This window comes from Syngnathus typhle, linkage group LG21, assembly GCF_033458585.1.
Source record: "Syngnathus typhle isolate RoL2023-S1 ecotype Sweden linkage group LG21, RoL_Styp_1.0, whole genome shotgun sequence".
NCBI lineage: Eukaryota > Metazoa > Chordata > Actinopteri > Syngnathiformes > Syngnathidae > Syngnathus > Syngnathus typhle.
Genome location: NC_083758.1, coordinates 140,353 through 158,406, shown reverse-complemented (window position 1 = coordinate 158,406; position 18,054 = coordinate 140,353). Strand labels below are relative to the sequence as shown.

Below are 18,054 nucleotides of genomic sequence, written 5' to 3'. Positions count from 1 at the left end.
CCTGTGCGAACCACGTTGCTGCAGAAGTCTCCCAAAACTCAGGCAGCCTAAGGACGGCGGAATGCGCCATGCCGTCTCGCTCGGTATTCTGTTCAGTCCCGGAATCCTCAGCGGGACTGATGTCAGGGTCACCAGTGTGGTGTGCAAGGACTGGAGTCGGAGGCGGAGTGATAAATGACGGTGCCAACGGCAGTTGTTTTAATGACATTTATAATTAGCTTCTCTCAACCACGGGCCGACTCTTTTCCCTTCGAGATCCTAACACACACTCCTCAAACAGGAAACTCCCACACGTGTAAAACATCCCACCGGAACTCGGCAACGTGAACTTAGGTTCCGGGTGAATTATGTCAACCCACTACAAGACTACCAATTCAAGTTACGGTTTAAATATATCGACTCATACTAATGCTTCTTTTCCTGCGCATCACGTGATTCCCGTTTCTTTTTGTGGTCAGGTGCGGAAGTCAACGCTGCTGCCATCTAGCGGTGTAACGGCATATACGCTTTAACAAATAATAATCACTCGCAGGGCACACAGAGACGAAAAACCGTCCGCACTCGCACCTACGGGTGTTAGGGTTTGCAGAATATCTTCATCGTATGATTATGTTGGAATATAACCTGTAATAATTTAACTAGTTTGTCCTGTCTAGACAAAATTAGTTTACCAAAGTGCTAAGATCATTTCAACTTATTGACTAGCTGCAGAGGAAGCAATCAAAGTTGCTTTGTTTACAGAACGTCGTAAAAGGTCCCCTGCTATGCTTTGATCAGCAGGGACCGGCTGCTTCACCCCAACCTGTGTATTCCGAAACCCCCACTTGCAACCCCACTTTGTTTCTCTCAATAAATAAGCGCCTGACGAGGCCTGAGTCAGACTTCATTCGATCATCGCTGAGAGCACAGCGACGAGTGAACTCTCCGCCTGCAGGTGTCTAAAACGACTAACTTGTCTCCAGTGTGGTCCTTGCAAAATAAGTTAGAGTGAACACCACCCTAACATTTTTGGTGCCGAAACCCGGGACCCTCATACCCGCCATCTGGCTGACGGAGGAGGACGTGCTGCATTGTCGACAAGCCAGCGTCCTTTATGGGGACCTGGAGAAGAAAGTCCTGGGAAGAGAATTTCTTCGCTGGGCCAGCATCTTAGGTCTGCCTTCGTCTGTCAGAGGTGGTTTGACGGGGTCCCACATTACAGCGGACCAAGGGAGACAAGTAAGTCATAGAAAAAAGCGCAGATACGGCTTTGGTTTGTCCGAGCTATGAGATACGGCTTTGGTGTTTCCAAGCTATGAGATACGGCTTTGGTGTTTCCAAGCTATGAGATACGGCTTTGGTGTTTCCAAGCTATGAGATACGGCTTTGGTGTTTCCAAGCTATGAGATACGACTTTGGTGTTTCCAAGCTATGAAACAGCTGGGGTTTCAAGTCCCAGTGGAAGGAACGGGCTAAGAAAAAGAACAGAGCTTCTTTTTCTTAAGTGAAGAAGGGCGTGGATTCTTTTTTTTGTCCGTTGTTCCAAGCTGTTTGCATGAATGTTGTGTGGTTGAGAGTGTGCGACTGGTAGGATAAATTGACTGCAGAGAGAATTTGGTGGAAGGTCAATTTAAACCTGCATTAGAGACCAACAAGGCGGCAGGCCGCCATTCAATTCAAACTCCAGCTCAAATTTGGACTGTTGGAACTGTGGGAAACGGGGCCACTTGGCGAGAGCGTGTCGTCGTGCAAAACAATACCAATCAAAGGGTGGAGGAAGAGGCAGAGGAAAAGCCAAATTTTCAACATGTCAAGCTTCCCCCCCCCTTTTTTGACCGCTCATGCTAATACAGAGACATGGTATGCTACATTTAATAGAAATTATTGATTGGTTGTGTTGTAAGATTATACGATCTTCTATATGCAAGCTGAATCTGAGAGGTTGAGTTCTTTAAATTTGAAAACAAAGAAAAAACTTAATTTAATTAATTTGCCAGCCGTTTTTATTGTATTGAGGTTTTTTTGGGATTAGTGGATTGTTCTATCAGGAACCTTGAATTGAAAATGGTATGTGAATGTTGTGTGGAGTGCTTGGATGAATTGGGACCAATGTGATGGAATGTGTGTGAGATGCAAATGAGCATTGATGACTGAATGCCCGACTGAAGGGAAAATACAGGTTGAATGATTGAAGTTGTTTGAGACTGCTATGGGCAAGTAGTTGAGCGACTTTGAAGGAAGAATTATTTTGAGTAAGTTAGATGCTAGGAAGGGAAATAAAAAACCCGAGCAAATACAAACGAAAGAAAAATAAAGGTTGCTTTTGACAAGAGTTGCGAAGAACAGACGAAGAACAGTCCTTGACCCGGCATTTGCGTTTGGCGGTCGTTGATGTGGTTCCCAGACCTGTGTCTTGTGGTTTGTCATTTGTAACGTTTGGCTGTTGTGATCCTCCCAGACAGACATAAGTGATTTGCGCTTTTGTTGTATGTTGTAATTGGTTAGTGGGAGGACTGCTGGAGCTTGCTCCTTCGGTGTCTCACCTGTGCCTTCCTGCCTTCCATTGTCTCCACTTAGACTGGACTGTGGAGGGGGGAGTGTGGTATTGTGGTGTGAAAAGGGTGTAGGAGCCGGCTCCTGTGGTGATTGATATTGTAATTTGATTGTGGGGGAGACTGATGTAGGTGTGGGGCTCTGGACTCTGCGGGTAGCTGTTTGCTGGGTTGGCGCGAGTGGGGGTCAGCGGCATTGATTGTCCCAGTACTGGCCAGGCTGGGATAAATCAGTATGAAAATGCCGGGCCCCCCCTCTTGCTTCCCTTGCTGTGGCTGCGCGCGGAGTGGGTCGTACCCACTCCAGGGATGTGCTGAGTGCGTGGTGGCAAGTGATGTTGAAGCAGGGTGATGCCTAGGGAAGGTGTGACAATAGTTGCACGAAGACTAAAAGGCACTGAGGAAAGAAAAAAGAAAAAGAAAAAGTATAACCAACACGTCAAAATAGAGGATGACGTCTGCGCAGCGTTGTTTGTTGGTGTTGTTTGTGAGCTCTGTCTCTGCTGTTTTTGTGTTGTCTGTGTGTTGTGTTATGTGTTTCGCTAATATAGGTGCACTAAAGAATTTATTTATCTGTAGTCTATCTGATTTGCACCGCAAAACAAAACCGATTTTGTTAAGATAGGAAGGAAAAATAAAAAAATAAAAAATAAAAAGCGAGCAATTTGTTTATGGGCAGTAACTGGTCCACGCTCCTTTAGTGCCTAGCCTTGGTTAGACAAAATTTGAGAGATGGAAAGAACTTGCTTTCTGGAATTAGATGATGTACAATTATGAAATACCGACATTTCAAAGCTAAATTTAAAATTTCAGAATAAGAGAGCGATTGAGTTTGTTAAAGTTATGGAACTACAACAGTTAACTATTATATTATTTTATCAGCAGTTATTTTTTTTATTTTTTTTATTTTTTTGTTATTCGATTGGTGGATTGGGTTGTCACGTTGAGAAAGGAAAGGAAACGATACAAATGGGCAGCTGTATTGAGCCATGGTGTTGTCACGTGCCGTTGACACCTGGCTCAACAGGGGGGATGGAAGGGCAGTTCAGTCAGCTTTATACAACATATGAATTTGATTCATATTCAAAACGTTTATAATTTTTTTTTGTAGAGCTTGTTTAACATGTGCTTAACACGATCCACAGGGTTATAATGCCTGGTCATAATAGATGCATTCTAAAAATGGATTGAATTGGCTTCAAAATAAACACTGAAGGCCTTAACAGTGGCAAAAACGTTATGTAAAGAAATAATAGTTTGTCAACAACTGCTGTAGATGTTAAAGAATGGAATCAATATCTCGAAAATGAATGTGGATAGTTTGTTTACTGATTGTGAAAATGTTTGACAAAGTGTCCTATATAATATCCGTTGAATGGAAGAAAAAGAAAAGAAACCATTGCTTTTAGAGACTGTAGTCAACCAAAATTATATATGTACCGACATGCCAAGATCTGAGAAAAAGCTGGAAAAAACAAAAACATAATGTCTTTAAATTTGAGAGGCGACGATGATCTGACTAAAATTGATGCAATTAAAGTCCCCAGAGGAGTTCCTGATTAATAAGAATTAATTGACCAAATTGAAGCGGGATGGGAGTCCTCCATTTGCTGCTGGTGGACGATGAACAAGAACGTTGACAGGATAAATTACATCCATTGCAACATGCAGAAATTGGGCAAACGGACACAAGTGGGACTTGAGGCAGTGCACGAACAGCTAGCCATGCCTTCCCTAATGTCAATCCAGAACCGCAATGCTCTTGTTATGTTGTTGTCTGGGAAAGGAAGGGTCTGCGCAATGTTCAGGGAACAATGCTGCACCTTCATCCAGAAGGACACCGCCCCTGATGGGAGCCTGACGAAGATGATTGCAAACTTGCAATCCCTCAACACGAGGATGAAAGAGCACAACAAGTGGATGACTGCTTTTGGGAAGTATGAAGCCCTCGTGTCCTAAATAACTGCTATACTCACCTTGTGTGGAGGTTGTTGTATTCCATGTCTCCGTGCTCTGTTTAATCGTCTTATCACTACAGCAATCTCGCCCATGGACGACGAGATGGCCCGGGTATGCCTAATGTCTGAACGACAGCATGTTGATAACGATGATGGTGATGCAGTTTTTGCACTTGAGTTTGCAGACTTTTTCCCAGATCTGTGTGTTTCCGAATAATGATGTCGCAACATTTATCCTCTTTGGTGGAAATACTTGTGCGCATACTTGTGATCCGACAACTGAAAATCAAGTGAAGTGGTTGTTTTTGGTAATGTAAAAATTTAGCAAATGCGTGATAAGCAGGAGGGAAATGTTGGAATAATTTAAGTGAAGCCTTGGCCTGCCAGACCTGTAGGCCTTGTCTTTACGAGTTTATGGCTTTCCTTTTATCTACGTTCTTTCTCTTTAGTGACAGGGAAGTCTCTTTAGTTTCTTTTGATCCCTGTCAGCCATATGTGTCCTTCCTGTCCTTATGTTATCTGTGTGTTTTTGTTTCTGTAAGAAGCCTTCACTAACAATGAGCAGAGCTTATTTGCATAGGCAAAATGTTCTTATTTGGTTGAAAGAAACTTCATTCCTTTTAGTTAACTGTAGCTTTGGTTCATAGATGGTTAGAAGTTATCCCATATTTACTCAATGTTTGGACAAGTCACTCATTCTTATTGCGTGTTAATTTACTAAGTAGATAAAGTCTAGCCAAGGTTTAGTTGCATTGTTCCACAGGAAAGTGGCAATTGAAGTTATCTGATCTCACTCGCGGACGGCTCGGCCAACAACTGGAGGAGAACAGATGGACAAACTCTGCGGGGGTCACGGGCCGACAATGAAGTGCTAGTTCACACCACACTACATTCCTTAGCTAATCAACGTTGCTACAGACACAATCTTCCCTCCCTTTGGTGTAGCAACGCCTCTGTAACCAGGGCAACCAAAACAGTGATGAGAGGAGCAGAACATCTCAAATGACTAATGCAAAGGTTGCAGAAAAGGTGCTGTTTTTTGCTGTTTTCTGGACGTGCTGCTGTCCTTTCGGTGGCGGATCCAGGTCCAGATCACCCCAACGTTCCCAAGAAGGAGGGGGACGGAGCCTGCGTCGACTGGACCCTATAAATTGGTGGAGCGCATCTCACATGCCGTCCGGCTGGCCGGCAAAGGAGGATCGTGGTATCATCTGTCCCAGTGCACCCCAGTGAGGGGTTCCTGCAAGGAACCAGACCAGCCATCGACAGTCCCCGCCCCAGTTCATACAGAGGCAGAATAATCCTCTTCCCCCTTGGTGGCCAGGTAGTCCACCCTGAGCCACTGAAGACAACGACCACGCAGCAGACATTCCCGAGTTCTCCCCGGACGGAGCAGATCTGCAAAGGGGGTGAGAATCGAGCTCACCCTCCACCAGTGGGCGTGCCAAGCCCCCAACGGCTGAACAATCACGAGCAATTTTTATCTTGATTGATAACAGTCTGGTCGCCTAAGGCAGAGGGACCGTGTAACTCTTTTCCTGCACATAATCTGGCCGCAGGTTTTTTGAGTTACACATACTTTGGACTGGAGTATTGTGGGAGAACCTCACCTTCACTGGAAGTTATTGCTTTCATTGTATTTTCTTACTTGCGTTTGATTGATCGAGGTTGACATAATCATATGATAAAACAGGAGGGATATGTTAGGGTTTGCAGAATATCTTCATCGTATGATTATGTTGGAATATAACCTGTAATAATTTAACTAGTTTGTCCTGTCTAGACAAAATTAGTTTACCAAAGTGCTAAGATCATTTCAACTTATTGACTAGCTGCAGAGGAAGCAATCAAAGTTGCTTTGTTTACAGAACGTCGTAAAAGGTCCCCTGCTATGCTTTGATCAGCAAGGACCGGCTGCTTCACCCCAACCTGTGTATTCCGAAACCCCCACTTGCAACCCCACTTTGTTTCTCTCAATAAATAAGCGCCTGACGAGGCCTGAGTCAGACTTCATTCGATCATCGCTGAGAGCACAGCGACGAGTGAACTCTCCGCCTGCAGGTGTCTAAAACGACTATCTTGTCTCCAGTGTGGTCCTTGCAAAATAAGTTAGAGTGAACACCACCCTAACAACGGGCAATTTGGAGCGCTCAATGGGCCTATCATGCATGTTTGGGGGAAATGGAAGGAAACCAGAGTGGAGAACGTGCACAATGCAAACAAACAGGTCAGGGAGTTGGAACCGAACGCAGCAGAGCAAGCATGGACTCACAACGACACGTTTAGAGTGTAAACGTTTCCATAGAATTGCCAAACACCAAATACTTGTTCGAACTATACATCTTAGTTGAGTGTTAAGGCCTCCTAAATTTAGCAAATATATGAAGATCTATTTTTATTAAAAGGAAATGGTTGCTAGTGTGACACCGCCTGTTACTTTGGTGAGACCAGCAATGGGGTGGCCCGTTTGGACAAGCCGAAATCAGTTCACTCTTGTTTCTCTTCAGATCGTATAAATCTTTCGCCTTTTACTAAAGATTTCCGTGGGGAGGAACAACAAGAGTATATCTCAATTTTTTGATGCTCTGTGAAAGCGGAGCTTCCTGTACTTGTCAATGGAAAGTAATCAAAATTCCTGCTTTGTTGCCATTAATTCTGCCATAGCTTACAGGTAACATCCACCCATTCAAATATAAAACTATCTAATATGAGCAATAAATAAATATATTTTCTACTAATTATACTATATGTAAGGAACAATAAACGGAGCCATTTAGCCATTAATATATTTATTATTAAAGTTAATTCAGATTTGTGTCGAAGTTGTAAAGATTTAAGCCGTGTAAATGAATACAGCCATAAGTACTTCAGGTTCATAATTCACGTGACGTAATACTTTTTTCTACAAAATTCAATAGATGACTCTCCAAGAGCAAGAATGCCACTGCATTTAAATCGTTTTTTGGGCGGGAAATTACACTTCCGGTATCGATATCGGATCGAATATCGGGTATTTTGGGTAGGAAATACTTGGTATCGGATCGATTCCAAAATCATTGGTATCGCCCATCCCCACTGGACATCATAAACTGGTGGCCAGCCAATCGTAGGGCCGATATGTTTTCTATTTTGTTGTAAAGGATAGAATTCTTCTGCTATTCACATTTAGATAAAGGTCATGAACTTGACTGAATCAAACCCTTTCAACACGTTATTGACTTTCTGCTTTATCCTGTGAGAATGAAGCGAACCGATTCTAATGGCTTCCTGACTTAACTATCCTTTATTTGACAAGCAGAGGGGGGTGCACCGTTCCTGGAAGTACTGCAATACCAGGTCGATGCGTGGAGTGGACGGAGCAAGCCCCTGATTCCATCTCCCAGTTCTAAAAATCAATTTAATATATGGTCCCCGGATAGGGGACGTATCAGATATTAAACTGATAAGAACAGATACTACACTTGATCTTAGCCAAAAGGCCGAGAAGCGATAACCGAAAGTTGGTCTGAGAAAACTACTTAAATAAAGAGACTACCAATTCAAGTTACGGTTTAAATATATTGAGTCATACTAATGCCACGTACCGACCACCGTAACAAACCTCAACTATTAACAGTTTGGAATGATAATGCGTCACCGGGCTGTTTTCAACCTGTGCATCGGTTGCAGATTTTCGTGTGTTCGTGGAGGTTTAGTGTCACGTGGTTCACGTTGACCCAATAGAATAACGATGAACTGAGCTCCTGATGGGAATAGCTTTTAATGACCAACAAAACGAATTGGTCATTGGCCAAAAACAATCGGATCTTTGGATACATTTCGGGACCGAAGGCAAGATAGCTGTTTGACGAACATTTTGACGGGAAAAAAAACACGCAGCAAAAAAACACGCGGCCCACTTCGCCAAACTACTTCCTGTTTCCTGCTGTGGCAATTTACATTAACCCTCGAACGCCACCATCGCAGTGGAGGTGAATCGCATTCCAATCCACGCCAGCATTTCTTAACACTCATTTGAGGAAATTACGATCGTCTTTTGTTTCCCGATTTGTGTTGAATAAAAATCTGAAATTACACATTTGAAAATAACACACGGAAATCGGATCATTTCCATTTCTCTCATACCAAAAGTACACGGACCAAGACATACAACTGTTTATACGTTCAAAACTCACACTCAAAATAGTTGCCCAATCGATAGGTGACGCTGTTTGAAATATCAGGTATCCATAATCCTGTGCGCCAACAATGTTTCAAGGAAAAAACACATTGATGAACACAAAATACTCGTTTAAACTGTCTATTTAGGTTGAGTCCTTCTAAATGTAGTAAATCTATGAACGTCTATTGTTTGTATTAGAAGGAATGGTTGCTGCAATTTCACCGATCGCCTTTTACTAAAGATTTCCGTGGGGAGGAACAATGAGAGTTCATCTCAATTTTTTGATGCTCTGCGAAAGCGGAGCCACCTATACTTGTCAATGGGAAATAGTTAATAGTCCTGCCTTGTAGTTATTAATTCTGCTAAAGTTTACAGACCAAATTGGTTAAGCTTTAGGGACAGCTTTTGGTGACATCCACCCATTCAAATATAAAACTATTGATTATGCATTGAGCAATAAATTAATATATTTTCCACAAATTATACTATATGTAAGTAACAATAATAGGAGCCATTTAGCTATTAAAGTATTAATATAAAAATACCCTCGTAAATACCCATAAACTGATGCTTTGCTTCTCTTTCTACTGCCTCCACGCCTTTGTTCACCTCCTTTTTCTTAGAGTTGCCATCTAGTGGTGGTGGCAGCATAAGAAATGAAGTAAAAACATACCCATCATGCATTGCCTCTTTTCACCTGAGAACCATATGAATTTGTATTTATAGAAAATCTCCAACAGTACCGCAGAAAGATATATATTTCTTTTTCTGAGCAAGTTTAGAAAATGACATTCTCTTAAAAATTTGAGAACAAGGATTGTACTAAAAATTTCTGGCACAATTTCTGATTTAAAGAAAGACATTTTGATCATATTTTTTCGTATATCCTTGCTGCCAGCCGCCATGAACTTGAATCAATGACGTCATTGACCCTCTGCTTTATCCTGTGAGAATGAAGCTAACGGACTGTGATGTAAACTACTCTTGATTTGACCAGTAGAGTAGGGGGTGCAAAAATCAGTTGTATGTCTGGGTCCACGTACCTGTTTGCCAGTTTTTCTTGAAAGTGTAGGTAAATGGAGAACCGGAAATGATCCGTGGGGCTATTCCAGAAAGCAGGTTATATGAAAGTTATAACATATACGTTCGTATCAATAACGGGTCGGGAACGTAGTAATTACATTTTATTTTGCAATTACTAATTTGTTGAATGAAGTTCGGCAAGTAGGTGCACAGTTGCAGAGCACAGCTTGATGCACCATCGCTCAGTATGTGGCGACCATGAAATTTGGCTTCGTGTGAGGGATTTTGTATTGTACAGGAGAATCAGGGGAGAGCGCGAACGCAGTCCCCCACTACCAGAAATTGTGCAGTCGAGATTCCCACATTTGGGGAATTCGCAGGGGTCAGCACAACCGGAGTGCAATGGCTGAGCCTCACCCTGGGTGACCCACCTTCTTGATCATGGTATCTCCCCTGCCAGGTAAGTATGAGTTGTATACGTCGCCGGGGCCGACGTTTTCACCGCGCACACCATCTACAGTCAGAGGCTAATTTGGTACAAAAGTGTGAGCACACATATTCAGTGGATGAGACAGCATTCGTAGAACTGTTAACATAGTATATCGTATTAGAGAGAAGCTGTCTATTAGTATTAGTCATTCAAAACCAAAACATTTTAAATTAAGTAAAAAATAGATTCAGAAACATGACCATCATGCCTTGCTTCTTTTTCTACTGCCTCCACGTCTTTGTTCACCTCCTTTTTCCTAGAGTCGCCATCTAGTGGTGATGCCAGCAACTATAATAAACCGATAAATGAAGTCAAAACATGCCCATCATGCAGTGCCTCTTTTCTCCTGAGAACCCTAAAACGGTATGAATTTGTATTTATTGAAAATCTCCAACATTACCGCAGAAAAATATATATACTTCTTTTTCTGAACGAGTTTTGAAAATGACATTTTCTTAACATTTGGAGAACAAGAATTGTACTAAAAGATCCTGGAACAATGATAGGAAAATCTCAAGCAAAAAAAGACATTTTGACCATATTTTAGAACAGTTACGTAAATTCTTGCTGCCGCCTAAGATGAGCCGTCATGAACTGTCATGTACTGATATTGTACTGTGGGCCTACGTGATGACGTAGTGAAGGAGTGACGTTCAGGGAAATGAATATGCAGACAGAGCGGCAAGTTGATGGCCCTCTGTTTCATGAATAAAAGTGATTAAAGACATCGGTTCGGGTCCTGATTAAATTCAGAGTGCATTACCTAATAAAGATATAAGGTGAGCACACAACAATGGCGACGAGGATGACGTCCACCTTCTAAGGAAGAGGAGATAACGACGACGATTTTCGTGAGCAAGTTTAAGTTTGAGCTAACATGGCTAAGTCGGAGCTACAACCGTTTGCTTGCTGCACTGATCCAGCTACTCTCGGGCCAAGATGGACACGATGGCTAACATCTTTCGAGTTGTATGCTGACGGTAAAGGACTGATAATGAACGAGGATACGACCAATGCTACTAAACAAAGAAGACGCGCTCTACTTTTGCATTTGGCGGGACAGGACGTGCAGGATGTTTTCTTCACTTTACCAAACACGGGTGAGGTGACCGACTGCGCGGCAGCAGTAAGGACACTTGACTCCTACTTTGTTCCCCAAGTGAATGCAGCGTACGCGCGCCAATCCTTCCACAAGTTGTTCCAAAATCAGGGAGAAACGGTGCAACAGTTTGGTACACGTTTACGTCAGGCTGCGAAGGACTGTGACTTTCAAGGAGACAAGGACAATCAAATTAGAGACGCTATCCTGAGCAGATGCTGTTCTGGATACGTGAAGAGAAAGCTTCTCGAGGATGGACCTGGTTTGACTTTGGCTCGCACGTTGGAGTTGGCATCGCAATGTGAGCGAGTGGAAGAGCAACTAGCAGCAATGAATGGGAGCAGTATCAAGAAAGAGGGGGAAACGATCAGTCGTATCACAACGAAAAAAGGAAAGTTCACAAGGCCAAAAGGTAAATTGAAGAATTGTGATGACAATAAAGCAGAGAAGCAGTGCTACAGGTGTGGCTACACTGACCACATGGGTAAGGATCCCAAATGCCCAGCACGTGGACAAACATGTCATAAATGCAACGGTAAGGACCATTTCTCAAAAATGTGTCGTACCAAAGGACAAAAGAAGCAAAACGTTAATGCTGTAGAGACTGTGCACAATGACTATGCATTTATGGTGAAAGACTGTGAAATGCCTGAAAGACTAATATTTTGTGTAGGGGGAGTTGAGTTAAAAATGTTAGTAGATTCTGGGGCAACGAGTAATGTCATGGGAGAAAATGTTTGGGAGAAGCTAAAAGCTGAAAACATAAAATGTGAATCATATGTGCCCAAAGAGCAGAGAAATATGTATGCATATTCCTCAACCCAGACACTATCTGTCAAAGGTGCTTTCAAATGTGTAATCGAGATAGGTGACAGGACTGAAGAAGCTGAATTCATTGTGATTAGAGGTAATGGTGAACCACTCCTTGGTAAAATGACAGCTATTAAGCTTGGAGTACTAAAAATAGGGGAAAACGTTGCAGCAATCACAGATGTTAAAAGTATTCTGCAACAACAGTATTCAAATGTGTTCAAAGGAGTAGGTAAATTAAACACCAAACAAATCTCACTGTACATAGACCCAAATGTGAAACCAGTCGCTCAACCACTGAGACGGATACCCTATCATTTGAGGGATGCAGTCGAGAAGAAAATCAAGGAACTGATGGACATGGACATTGTGGAGAAGGTTGAAGGTCCTACTCCCTGGGTAAATCCGGTAGTGATTCTCCCAAAGAAACATGACAAAGACCTTAGGATGTGTTTAGACATGAGAAAAGCTAATGAGGCTATTGTGAGGGAGAGATACCCCCATCCCTACAGTGGATGAAATACTGCAAGGTCTGAATGGTTCTGCAATATTCAGTAAGCTTGATCTCAAATGGGGCTACCATCAGTTAGAGCTAACCCCAGAGTCCAGAGAAATAACAACGTTTGCTGTGCATAATGGTGTTTACAGGTACAAAAGACTGATATTTGGAGTCTCGTCCGCTAGTGAGCAATACCAGCACGAGATAGCCAATGCACTAGCAGGCATCGAGGGTGTGGAGAACATCTCAGATGACGTGATCATCCACGCTCCAGACCAGGTGACACATGACAAGCGCCTGCACGCAGTCATGAAAAGACTTTCAGAATGCGGATTAACACTGAATGTGGAAAAATGCCAATTTAACATGGACAGACTTGTTTTCATGGGCATATTGTTGACCCAGAAAGGCATTGGACCAACTGAGGAGAGAGTGAGAGCTGTTAAGGATGCCAGAGAACCAAAAACGGCAGCTGAAGTGAGAAGTTTCCTAGGACTGGTAGGATTCAGCAGTAGATTTATACCCCAGTTTGCAACGCTCTCTGAACCACTGAGGAGATTGACCAGGAAAGAGACTACATTTGTGTTTGGACCAGAACAAAAACGAGCATTTCAGACTTTAAAGACTGAACTAGCCGGGGCGGGTACTTTAGCTTATTTTGACAAAGAGGCTCCTACCAGAATAATCGCAGATGCAAGTCCTGTAGGGTTAGGCGCAGTGCTTGTACAAAAACAAGATTCTGAGGAGGTACCAGTGTGCTACGTTAGTCGTAGTCTGACAGATTGTGAACGCAGATACTCACAAACAGAAAGGGAGGCCCTAGCATTAGTTTGGGCATGCGAAAGGCTACATCCATATGTGTACGGACGTAGGTTTGACTTAATCACAGACCACAAGCCATTAGAAGTCGTATACAGTAAAAGATCCAAACCATGTGCTCGTATAGAGCGATGGGTCCTCAGACTTCAACCTTATGACTTTCGGGTGGTGCACATCGCAGGAAAACAAAATATTGCTGATTCTTTATCTAGGTTGTTGTCAGATACAGGGACAAAAGGAATACATGAACATGAATCTGAAGAGTATGTGAGATTCATTGCAGTTAATGCAACACCAAAGGCGCTTACCACACGAGAGGTAGAAGAAGCCTCTGCTGTAGATCCAGAGCTGACGGAGGTGCGAAATGCAATTGAAATTGGACACTTCGAAAAATGTAAACAATATGCACCCATTGTAAATGAACTCTGTGCGATTGGATACATTGTGTTACGTGGAAGCCGCATAGTTTTACCAGAAAAACTCAGAGCAAAAGCACTTGCATTAGCTCATGAAGGACACTTAGGAATTGTAGGGACAAAACAACATCTCAGAACAAAAGTGTGGTGGCCTGGCATGGATAAGGCAGCGGAAAAATACTGTAAAGCTTGTCATGGATGTCAAATAGTGGCCAGACCAGATCCACCTGAGCCTTTGAGGAACACAATCTTACCAGATCGACCATGGCAAGACGTGGCTGTAGATCTGTTAGGACCACTACCAAACAATCAGTCTATATTTGTTTTAGTAGATTATTACAGTCGCTACTATGAGTATGAAATAATGACGTCTACAACCACGGACAGAGTTATTGACTGAATTGAGGACATTTTCAGTAGGCATGGACTACCAGTGACGATCAAATCGGACAATGGACCACAGTTCAAATCTGACTTGTTCAGGGAATACTGTGAAACAAATGGAATCAAACATGTGAGAACACCACCAAAATGGGCACAAGCCAATGGAGAAGTGGAACGTCAAAATGCATCACTGATGAAGAGAATCAGGATTGCACAGGCAGAAGGGCTGGACTGGAAACGTGAACTGAGGAAATATGTAACTATTTACAGGAGCATTGAACACCCCACGACAGGGAAAAGTCCAGCTGAACTTCTTTTCAACAGGAAAATGAGAGGAAAGTTGCCTGACCTCTCTGAGTCCAAAACAACGGCTCTAGATGTTCGTGACAGGGATGCTGAACAAAAAGGGAAAGCAAAGCTTTATGCTGATGAACGACGAGGAGCCCAGTACTCAAATGTGGACATTGGAGACACAGTACTGGTACAACAGGACAAACAGGACAAATTCACAACACCATTCAATCCAACCCCACATAGAGTCGTGAGTAAAACTGGAAGTCAAGTGGTAATTGAATCCCCAACTGGAGCTCGCTACCACCGGAATACCACTCACGTGAAGAAATACCAATCATATGAGAATACTGAAGGACATGACACACCGAAGACTTTTACTGAAGGGGAGGAAAATGTACTGAGCAGAAATGTGGACAGTTGCAACCAGACACCACAAGAGGAAGCTCAGGAACCTGAAATGAGGCCCCAGAGAGTCAAAAAGATACCAGCAAAGTTCAAAGACTTTGTGACAAAGTAAAAGTAAAGGGTTGTGTCTGAATATATTGTTCACTGTTTAAGAGAAAAAAATGTTTATGGGTTACATAAGAAAAGTTAGACAATACAATGTTCGGTTAGCAAAAGATGATGATGTAAATTACATGGTCAATATTAGTATGTGATGGTACAGTTTATTTCTAAGGAAAGGGGGGATGTCATGTACTGATATTGTACTGTGGGCCTACGTGATGACGTAGTGAAGGAGTGACGTTCAGGGAAATGAATATGCAGACAGAGCGGCAAGTTGATGGCCCTCTGTTTCATGAATAAAAGTGATTAAAGACATCGGTTCGGGTCCTGATTAAATTCAGAGTGCATTACCTAATAAAGATATAAGGTGAGTGTCAGGGTTTTCCAAAACTATCTTGATCATATGATTATGTTGGAATGTATGTAACCAGTAATGAATAACCTTGGTAGATTAGTTTTATGCTTATGTTGGTGTGTAACCAGTAATAAATAACCTAGCTTGTTCCATCCTACACAATGTCGTAAAACATCCCCTGCCCTGCTAATCTAGAGGTCAAGGGCCTTTTTTACTTGTCTATTCAGTCTATGGTCACCCCCACCCTTTTTCTCTTAATAAAGATGGTCTTGTGGGAAGCGAGAGTCAGACGTCATTCGATCATTGCTGTACGCACAGTGACGAATGGACTCTCCGCCTGCAGGTGCCCAAAACGACTAACTTGTCTCCGAGTGGTTCTTGCAAAATAAGTTAGAGTGAGCACCACTCTAACATTTTGGTGCCGAAACCCGGGACCCTCATACCCACCATCTGACTGACGGAGGAAGACGTGCTGCATTGTCGACAAGCCAGCGTCCATTAGGAGGACCTGGAAAAGAAAGTCCTGGGAAGAGAACTTCTTCGCTGGGCCAGCATCTTAGGTCTGCCTTCGTCTGACAGATGTGGATTGGCGGGACCCGGCTGAACAGCGAACCAAGGAGACAAGTAAGTTAAAACCCTAAAGTTGTGTGATTGTGTTGTTGTGAAACGCGTAAAAGTGCACAGGAATAAAAATAGGCAAGACAGAGGATAAGAAGTCTTGAGGAAGGAGGGGGTGTTGTAGAGTCCCCCTCCGGATGAAGTGGCTCTTCTGGAGCAGTGGTTTTCAAAATATTTTTGTCAAATCTCACGTACCTCCGTGTACCCTGATTTGACAACCACTGTTCTAAGGGGACAACTTCGCGTTGGCAGGGCTGGGTAACTGGACGGTTGTCTTTAGTTCCCAGGGAAGGAAGGGGTGTTGTAGAGTCCCCTCTCCGGATGAAGCAGCTCTTTTTATTTTTTTAAAAGAGGACTTCGCGTTGGCAGGGCTGGGTAACTGGACGGTTGTCTTTAGTTCCCAGGGAAGGAAGGGGTGTTGTAGAGTCCCCTATCCGGATGAAGCAGCTCTTTTATTTTTAAAAGAGGACTTCGCGTTGGCAGGGATAAGAAATTTGTGTGGTTGAGAAAGTGTGATTGGTAGGATAAATTGACTAAATAGCAGTTCTAGCATTGATCCACGAAAATAATACAGGCTAGTAATTGTTCAAAGGTCAATTTAAACTTGCATTGAGGATCCTCAAAGAAAAATAATAAAAATAATAATAACTGTGTGGAGTTTGCATGTTCTCCCCGGGCCCGCGTGGGTTTTCTCCGGGCACTCCGGTTTCCTCCCACATCCCAAAAACATGCTTGGTAGGCCGATTGAACACTCCAAATTGTCCCTAGGTGTGAGTGCGAGTGCAAATGGTTGTTTGTCTCTGTGTGCCCTGCGATTGGCTGGCAACTGGTTCAGGGTGTCCCCCGCCTACTGCCCGATGACGGCTGGGATAGGCTCCAGCACGCCCGCGACCCCAGTGGGGACTAAGCGGTACAGAAAATGGATGGATGGATAATAATAATAATAATAATTGTATAAACCTAAAATACCAAATTAAGATGGCAAATAAAAACAGTAGATCCCTAGCTCTTGATGGAGATGAGAAGTACATGGCGAGTAAATTTGTTAACTGTATGCAATACATGCCGAAGTGGAAGAAAAAGTATGGAGTAGAAGGGAAGTTGAAAGTTGAAGTGTGGAAGATAGTGGTTGATGTCTTGGAAGAGAGTGTGAATAGGAAGTCAGAGGGACTGAAAAAGAAAAGAAAAGAGAAAGAATTGATTTGTGCTAAAATATGGTTGAATGCTTCACAAGAGAGAAGAGAATAAATCCAAAAGACAGAAAGTTGAAAAGTGCTGCGACTATGTTTGTCAGGCCGGAAGACAATGAGGCCACAGTGCGCAGGCGCACTGTCCCGGCCACGGCTCCAGCCGCAGCTCAAGCAGAAGAGCAAGAAAGCCATTCCGCTCGTGTGCAAAACTTGTATACAACAACTATGCAGTGGGACAGGCATGCTGAAAAAGTTATCCAAAAAGGCAAATGTTCTGATGTATTTCATCTAGATGATGATAATGATCTAAATGAAGATACAACGATCTTCTTCCAAAGTTCCCAAAGGGGAGAGAAAGAGAGAGAGACCAACAAGGCCGAAGGTCACCATATAATTCAAAACCCCCATCAGATTCTGACAACTGTTGGAACTGTGGGAAACGTGGACACTGGTCAATAGAGTGTTTTAGAAGAAAAAAAACGGTGCCAGTCAAGGGGCAGAGGAAGAGGCAGAGGAAAAATCACATTTACAGCATGACAAGCTTCCTCTCCTTTGACCCCTCATGCTAATACAGAGAAAGAAGGAATAGATGCCCATATGACAGCAAAACATGTCATTGTCTGATTATTGGAAAATTTTTTGGATTATTAGAGCTCCTGTCCATGCAAGAAGTATGACAATGCTGTTTGTATGCCCAACGACAAATTACCAGGGATCAAATTGTGTGTGTGCACGGAAGTTAGAATTTGCAAATCAAGTGGTAAATGAATGCAACTTGAAGATAAATAAAAAAAATTGGAGTGTACTGTCCTTGTGTGCGTGGGAGGGACTGGCTCATGGTCGACCACGGGAAATGGCCAGCCTGTGGCGAATCATTGGTGCTGGGACCTGCCCTACGC

The 18,054-nt window shown here is 43.0% G+C and overlaps 3 non-coding genes across 3 annotated transcripts; 1 reads left to right on the top strand and 2 right to left on the bottom strand.

The window, feature by feature from the left end:
- The first annotated feature begins 6,976 nt into the window (after positions 1-6,976).
- Positions 6,977-7,090, top strand: LOC133145950 (U5 spliceosomal RNA). Its single transcript, XR_009711192.1, has one exon. It is a non-coding gene; the product is annotated as a U5 spliceosomal RNA (small nuclear RNA).
- Positions 7,091-7,788: 698 nt separating this feature from the next.
- On the bottom strand, positions 7,789-7,980 carry LOC133145771 (U2 spliceosomal RNA). Its single transcript, XR_009711020.1, has one exon. It is a non-coding gene; the product is annotated as a U2 spliceosomal RNA (small nuclear RNA).
- Positions 7,981-9,978: 1,998 nt separating this feature from the next.
- Positions 9,979-10,142, bottom strand: LOC133146031 (U1 spliceosomal RNA). Its single transcript, XR_009711266.1, has one exon. It is a non-coding gene; the product is annotated as a U1 spliceosomal RNA (small nuclear RNA).
- Positions 10,143-18,054: the final 7,912 nt, after the last annotated feature.